The sequence below is a fragment of the Capsella rubella genome, unplaced genomic scaffold (assembly GCF_000375325.1).
Source record: "Capsella rubella cultivar Monte Gargano unplaced genomic scaffold, Caprub1_0 scaffold_2, whole genome shotgun sequence".
NCBI lineage: Eukaryota > Viridiplantae > Streptophyta > Magnoliopsida > Brassicales > Brassicaceae > Capsella > Capsella rubella.
This window is the reverse complement of record NW_006238922.1, coordinates 7,669,412-7,678,188: the sequence shown is the minus strand read 5'-3', so window position 1 is coordinate 7,678,188 and position 8,777 is coordinate 7,669,412. Positions and strand designations below refer to the sequence as shown.

Here is an 8,777-nt window from a genome sequence, read left to right as displayed (position 1 = left end):
TTTTTTATTTATAATATGTCTATATATATATATATATATATATATATATATATATATAATTTTTTTAAATTTACATCCTAACAAAAGATAGGTTGTAAACTCGTGAAGTTCATCTTTAATGATGTATTTCCGGGTTCAAAGTTTGCCAACGGACATTATTTATTTATTTGAAATATGTAATTAACATTTCGAAATATATATTTTTTGTTTTAATTTATTTCATACAAAAAGATTTGTTGTAGCACATTGGATAAGCTCATCTACGGTTACTTTGTCTCCGAGGCAAAGGCGTACATTTACTTTGTCTTCTGTTTTTTCAGGATATCGATGTTTTATTGATGGTTCATGGAAGGATTCAGAGAAGTATGCAGGTTTAGGGTGGTATTGTCAACATTCTCAAGATAGATCCACGACGACGGGAGCTTCGAACACCCGTAGAAGTCTTTCTCCTCTCCATGCAGAGGTAGAGGCACTGATGTGGGCCATGAGATGTATGATCGGCCATGACTACAGAGATGTTGAGTTTCTTACAGACTGCTCAGATTTGGTGGAGATGGTGTCTTCCCCCTCCGAGGGGCCAGCTTTCTCTGTATACCTGCAAGATATAAGAAGTGATAGAGAAGAATTTTCTACTTTTTCTTTATCTCTGATACCTCGTAATGCGAATGTAAAAGTGGATAGTTTGGCACGTAATGTGCGAACTCATCCGGTCTTGGTTAAGTTTGTTAACAATTGTCCCCCCAATTTGCTTATTGAAAGCTAATCTATGAAAATTTGATGTTGACAAAAAAAAGATAAGCTCATCTACATTGATGTATTTATGGGTTCAAAGCTTGGCAACGGAAAACCTTTTTTATTTGAAGAATGATTATCTTTTTGAAATATATATATTTTGTTTTGATTTATTTCACAAAAAAGATCCGTTGTAGCACACTGCTCAAGGTCATCTACATTAATGTATTTCTGGGTTCAAATCCCGGCGACAGAAAACCTTTTTTATTTAAAGAATGTTTTTCTTTTTAAAATATATATATTTCGTTTAAATTTAATTCATACAAAAGATCAATTGTAGTACACTGGTTAAGTTCATCTACATTGATTGATGTATTTCCGGGTTCAAAGCCTGGCAACGGAAATATACCTTTGCATCGTTGCGCTTGTCGTCTTTGGAGGAGAACTCGCGTTTGCTACTTGATCTCTCACTCTTAGCATCTTAATTCTCCTCTTAACCGAAGAAAAAATGTTGTCTTTGAGTCTCCTCTTGCGTTATATAGTAAACATCTCTTTCTTCACCACGGGACTTTACATCTTAGCTCCTATCTACCAGACGCTCACGAGATCGATCAGCTCAGATTCTATATGGGCAGTCACAGTTTCACTCCTATTGCTTCACCTCTTCTTGCATGATTACTCTGGCTCCACCATTAGTAATGCTTATCTGTCAATGCTTCAGTCTTTGTTGCTTCACGTCTTCCCTCTAGGCTTCATGTCTTTGCTGTTATGCTTTTCTCAGTCCAAGTCTTCCTCTTTGCTCCTCTCGTTACTTACTGTATCAAGAAATTCTCATTTGGGTTGCATCTTCTCTTCTCCTTTGCTCTCATGGGTTTGACGCTTTACTCTTATCTATGCGCTGCATACACTCTTCTTTCTTGTCTTTCTTCTTCTCGTGCTTCTTGTCAATGTTGTATGTCCTTATTGGCTCATTAGGATGCAAGAGTACAAGTTTGAGATTAATGGTCCTTGGGATGAAGCCAAGCTTTGCTTCGATATTACAGATTGATTGATACTCTTTTGATAGTTAATAGACTTGCCTCTATTTATTTATCCGAGTCTACAGTTAAGTCTAGTCTGGTGTTGTATTTAGGGATGTTGCATTGGACTCTAATAAAATATTTTTGCGTGTGATTCAAAGCATTTTTATTCAAAGAATTTTAATCTTTTTTAAACATGTATATATATATATTTCGTTTAAATTTATTTCATATAAAAAGATCCGTTATAGCACACTGGCTAAGTTCATCTACAAAGATGTATTTCCGGGTTCAAAGCCCGGCAACGGAAAAACTTTTTTTATTCAAAGAATTTTAATCTTTTTGAAACATGTATATTTATACTTCGTTTTAATTTATTTCCTACAAAAAGATCCGTTGTAGCACACTGGCTAAGTTCATCTACAAAGATGTATTTCCGGGTTCAAAGCCCGACAAAGGAAATCCTTTTATATTCAAAGAATTTTAATCTTTTTGAAACATGTATATATATATTTCGTTTTAATTTATTTCCTACAAAAAGATCCGTTGTAGCACACTGGCTAAGTTCATCTACATAGATGTATTTCCGGGTTCAAAGCCCGGCTACGGAAAACCTTTTTTATTCAAAGAATTTTAATCTTTTTGAAACATGTATATATATATATTTCGTTTTAATTTATTTACTACAAAAAGATCCGTTGTAGCATACTGGCTAAGTTCATCTACAAAAATGTATTTCCGGGTTCAAAACCCGGCATCTGAAAATCTTTGTTATTTAAAGAATTTTAATCTTTTTGAAACATGTATATATATATTTCGTTTTAATTTATTTCCTACAAAAAGATCCGTTGTAGCATACTGGCTAAGTTTATCTACAAAAATGTATTTCCGGGTTCAAAACCCGGCAACGGAATATCTTTGTTATTCAAAGAATTTTAATCTTTTTAAAACATGTATATATATATTTCGTTTTAATTTATTTCCTACAAAAAGATCTGTTGGAGCACACTGGGCTAAGTTCATCTACAAAGATGTATTTTGGGTTCAAAGTCCGGCAACGGAAAACCTTTTTTATTCAAAGAATTTTAATCTTTTTGAAACATGTATATATATAGATATATCGTTTTAATTTATTTCATACAAAAAGATATGTTGCACTGGCTAAGTTCATCTACAAATATGTATTTCCGAGTTCAAATCCCGGCAACGAAAAACCTTTTTTATTCAAAGAATTTTAATCTTTTTGAAACATATATATATATATATATATATATATATATATATATATATTTCGTTTTAATTTATTTCCTACAAAAAGATCAGTTGTAGAACACTGGTTAAGTTCATCTACAAAGATGTATTTACGGGTTCAAAGCCCGGCAAAGGAAAACCTTTTTTATTCAAAGAATTTTAATCTTTTTGAAACATGTATATATATATTTCGTTTTAATTTATTTCCTACAAAAAGATCAGTTGTAGAACACTGGTTAAGTTCATCTACAAAGATGTATTTACGGGTTCAAAGCCCGGCAAAGGAAAACCTTTTTTATTCAAAGAATTTTAATCTTTTTGAAACATGTATATATATATTTCGTTTTAATTTATTTCCTACAAAAAGATCCGTTGTAGCACACTGGCTAAGTTCATCTACAAAGAAGTATTTCCGGGTTCAAAGACCGATAACGGAAAACCTTTGTTATTCAAAGAATTTTAATCTTTTTGAAACATATATATATTTCGTTTTAATTTATTTCCTACAAAAGGATCCGTTGTAGCATACTGGCTAAGTTCATCTACAAAGATGTATTTCCGGGTTCAAGGCCCGGCAAAAGAAAACCTTTTTTATTCAAAGAATTTTAATCTTTTTGAAACATGTATATATATATTTTGTTTTAATGTATTTCTTACAGAAAGATCTTTTGTAGCACACTGGCTAAGTTCATCTACAAAGATGTATTTCCGGGTTCAAAGCCCGGCAACGAAAAACTTTTTTATTCAAAGAATTTTAATCTTTTTGAAACATGTATATATATATAGATATATCGTTTTAATTTATTTCATACAAAAAGATATGTTGTAGCACACTGCCTAAGTTCATCTACAAAGATGTATTTTGGGTTCAAAGTCCGGCAACGGAAAACCTTTTTTATTCAAAGAATTTTAATCTTTTTGAAACATGTATATATATATAGATATATCGTTTATTTCGTTTAAATTTATTTCTTACAAGAAGATCTGTTGTAGCACACTAGCTAAGTTCATCTACAAAGATGTATTTTCGGGTTCAAAGCCCGGCAACGGAAAACCTTTTTTATTCAAAGAATTTTAATCGTTTTTGAAACATATATATATATATATTTCGTTTTAATTTATTTCCTACAAAAAGATCCGTTGTAGCACACTGGCTAAGTTCATCTACAAAGATGTATTTCCGGGTTAAAAGCCCGGCTACGGAAAACCTTTTTTATTCAAAGAATTTTAATCTTTTTGAAACATGTATATATATATTTCGTTTTAATTTATTTCCTACAAAAAGATCCGTTGTAGCACACTGGCTAAGTTCATCTACATAGATGTATTTCCGGGTTCAAAGCCCGGCAACGGAAAACCTTTGTTATTTAAAGAATTTTAATCTTTTTGAAACATGTATATATATATTTCGTTTTAATTTATTTCCTACAAAAAGATCCGTTGTAGCACACCGGCTAAGTTCATCTACATAGATGTATTTCCGGGTTCAAAGCCCGGCAACGGAAAAACTTTTTTATTCACAGAATTTTAATCTTTTTGAAACATATATATAGTTTTAATTTATTTCCTACAAAAAGATCCGTTGTAGCGCACTGGCTAATTTCATTTACAAAGATGTATTTCCGGGTTCAAAGCCCGGCAACGGAAAACCTTTTTTATTCAAAAAATTTTAATCTTTTGAAACACACACACACACATATATATATTTCGTTTTATTTTATTTCCTACAAAAAGATCCGTTGTAGCAAACTGGCTAAGTTCATCTACAAAGATGTATTTAAGGTTTCAAAGCCCGGCAACGGAAAACCTTTTTTATTTAAAGAATGTTTATCTTTTTGAAATATATATTTCGTTTTAATTTATCTCACACAATTAGATTTGCTTAGCTCACTGGTTAATTTCATCTACATTGATGTATTTCTGTGTTTAAAGTCTGTCAACGGAAAACCGTATTTATTTAAAAAATGTTTATCTTTTTGATATATATATATATATATCTTGTTTTATTTTATGGCTTACAAAAAGATCCGTTGTATCACACTGGTTAAGTTCATATACATTGATGTATTTCAAGGTTCAAAGCTTGGCAATGGAAAACCTTTTTTATTTAAAGAATGTTTAACTTTTTGATATATATATATATATATATTCCGTTTTAATTTGTTTCATACAAATATTTCATTTTAATTTATTTCATACAAAAGATTTGTTTTAGCACACTGGTTAAGTTCATCTACAATGATGTATTTTCGGGTTTAAAGCTTGGAAACCGAAATTGTTTTTTATTTAAACAATGTTTATCTTTTTGAAATATGTATTTCGTGTTAATTTATTTCATACAAAAAGATCCGTTGTTGCATATTGGTTAAGTTCATCTACATTGATGTATTTTTGGGTTCAAAGCCCGGCAATCGAAAACCTTTTTTATTTAAAGAATGTTTATCTATATGTGGTAGCAAATTGGTTAAGTTGATATATTTTGGGTTCAAAGGTGGGCAATAGAAATATTTTTTATTTGAATATGTACTAATATATTTTGAAATATTTATGTTCTCGTGTGAATTTACATCCTAATAAAAGATCTGTTGTAGCACACTGGTTAAGTGTATTTATAATAATATATTTTTCGGAATTAAAGTCGGACAACAAAAATATTTTTTAAAATTTAGAGGTATTGTTTTCTGTTTTTAAGGTAGATGTTAGGTAAATGTTCTAGTTTTATCCCTACTAATTTAATGTACTGATCAATATGAAAAATTATACTCTTGTAAGAGGTAAAATACAATATTTAATAATTTATTAGATTTTTTGAAAAACCCTTCAATGATACTTAAATTAAAACGAAATGAGTGATAATTTAATCAAAACTTAAATGGGTATAGTTAACAGCTTATTTTATGTGACTAGTCTTTTTTTATATAACAGCTTATTTTATGTGACTAGTCTTTTTTTTTTTGAATTTAATGTTAAATTATATTCAAGAAAAAATTTACATCAAATGCAGCGTTTGATAGAAAATTAAACGCTTAGTAAAAAAGCTTAGAAAGAAAATACTAATATTTTAAACACCGGTTGTTTGGTGTGATTGGAGCCACAGTTGGTAGCCATCATCATCATACATTCACAGTTGATTTCGGAGTTGCCTATCGACACACTTGATGGTGATTGCTGCCGGTGTAGGTGCTTCACCATGAGTAGAGGACAATTTAGTGAAGTCACTAATCAAACAATAAAACAGGGAGTAGAAATTATAAGTTTAAACGCTTATCAAAATATAAAATAAAATGAGGAAGATGAAACAAAACAAACCAGATGATGTTTGAGTGTAAATCTATGGCCATGTAACTACAGTTTATATGAGTTTTTATACTTTTTTGACGTTAAATTGATCAATTAATAATTTTATTGCAAATACAGAAATCAATTCAGTGACAAGAAGAGAGCAATGTTAACAAGATATATGAAAGGTATTCACATAAAAAAAATTTCAAATCATTATTCTATTCAAATTTACCCAAAAAAAAGTAATAAGAGAAGTAGGTTGATAGTCAAAATTAGTTACCTAGATTAATACATCGAAGATATGATCAATGCATGTATAAGATGATAAGGAAATCAATAAATAAAACAGTCATATTTAAACGAAGATGGTCAATCAATGAAGACTAATAAATGGGAAAAACAATATTTAGATTTTTAAAATTTCGGAGGTGTGAAACAGTACTCAGAGAAACAAAATCTATTTTCAAGGTCCACGGAAATCTATATATACAAACAAAGAGGTGTGAGAAAATAACAAGTGCGAAATTTTTAAGCTAGGGGTACAACGAATACACACAATTTTTGGGTATAAAACTTTGCAATTTTTTGGATCATTAACAAATATAAATAGTTAGATGAGATAACGGAAACAATCTCATCCGTTAGATTAAAACGATGATCCCAGCAACCATAGAAAGTGGGTTTGAGCAACTAATTAACAAAGAGGTAATAACCATTATTACCTTTAGATGATAATGGCTAAGCAAATTTAAAGTCAAATAGGATTGGAAAAACAAAATTTGAAGAAACAATTGTTTCAAGAAAATAAATTTTTAAAATGAAATAAAACAAAACAATTAATAGTTTTTTTTAATAAAAACAAAGAGCTGTAGAATATTTATATATAGAACGAAAGGGTGTGACTGTGAAACATTGCATTGATTAAATTACAGGGGTTTTTATTAAAAGATGCATCCTTTTTAAAAGACACATCCCTTTAAAGACATATTTTTACTTTTATATATTCTGAGATTAAACAGTAACCTTTAGATCAAATGAAAATCAATCTGAACCGTTAGATTCAAAAGATGACGTCAGCAGTAAACAAAAAGTGGGTTTGCTATTATATATAGATTCTGAAATAAAACAGCTTATTTTAAAATTAATATTTTGAAATAAAACAGCTTATTTTAAAATTAATATTTAACAGCTTATTTTATATAATAGATTATTATTTTACTTTTAGTCCTCTTTTTATCGTCGACCCATAGGAATAAATTAATAATTGAAAAACTAAAATAAAGACTATGTCATTTCTTGAACCTCTTTTTTTTTTTTCATTTTACAATTTCACATGTAACTTCTACATTTATTAAAATAAAATAGAAGAATATATTATCATTTTATGTAAATTATTCTTTTTTTTGTCAACTACCTAAATAATTCATTCATGGTTTATTAATTTCGTTTTAAACTATTCATCTACATCTTTCCTCATGAAGACCAAACTGAATCCGAAGACGAAACAGGTGTTTTCTATGAACGTGATATATGAGTTTATTCTGCGGTAAGAAGGTTACCTTCACTTACGACGACTAGTAGAAGAAGAAGAAAGAACGTAGCACTATTTGGTGTGTGATACAATGCAATGAACTTTGGCATACTTTACGAATGTGTCATTTTCTAAATTTGTATGGATTTTTTTTTGAATATTTAAAAAAATTGTCCATTATTTATGATTTTTTTTTGCTAAAATATATATTTGCTAGTAATTATTATACCCTAAAATAAATAAAACTGACTAAAACTAAGCATAATGAATAAAACGCTTGTTTAATCGACTACGCATATTTTGGTTCAAAAAAAAGAAGAAGAGTAAAACGCATATTTAATTGCATTTTTGCAACATGAAAAATTGGCAAATCAAAAATTCTGCTCTAAAAAAATGGCAAAACATAATTGATTCTTATTTTTAATATTTGATTAAATTTAAAGTAATAGATTAAAACAAACAAATTATAATTAAACATATGGCATTTAGGGTTGTAAAATAAGATTTCATAGATTCTAAATACAACAAACTTCAAAACCCATTCTTACTGAAAAAAATTTCTAATTATTTTAACTATTTAGTTCTAAGAACTTCACTCAAAAATTAAGAGTTTCTCTTAGGTTTAGGGGGTGTTATTGAATGAAAGTTTTTAATGGATTTGAATTATTAGTGAATTATTAGAATTCAATGGATTTGTAAATGCATTTAACGTGGGATTAAGGTGAATTTCTATGTCATTAGTGGATTTGAAAGATATTACTAACAGGATTTAAAAGTCACTGTTAGTGGACTTAATTTTTTATGTTAAATAAAAATAAGATAAACTAACAATAAATTATGTTAACTGTATCCAAATTAATAAATTAATTAATTGTTCCCATCACGATCCATTACGATGACTTCTCCTTATTGTTATTAAACGTCTAAAGCTCCTCTTTCAAAACAAAACCTTTTGAACCATA

The 8,777-nt window shown here is 29.1% G+C and overlaps 1 pseudogene; it reads left to right on the top strand.

The window, feature by feature from the left end:
* Positions 1-475: 475 nt before the first annotated feature.
* On the top strand, positions 476-1,780 carry LOC17894656 (annotated as a pseudogene).
* Positions 1,781-8,777: the final 6,997 nt, after the last annotated feature.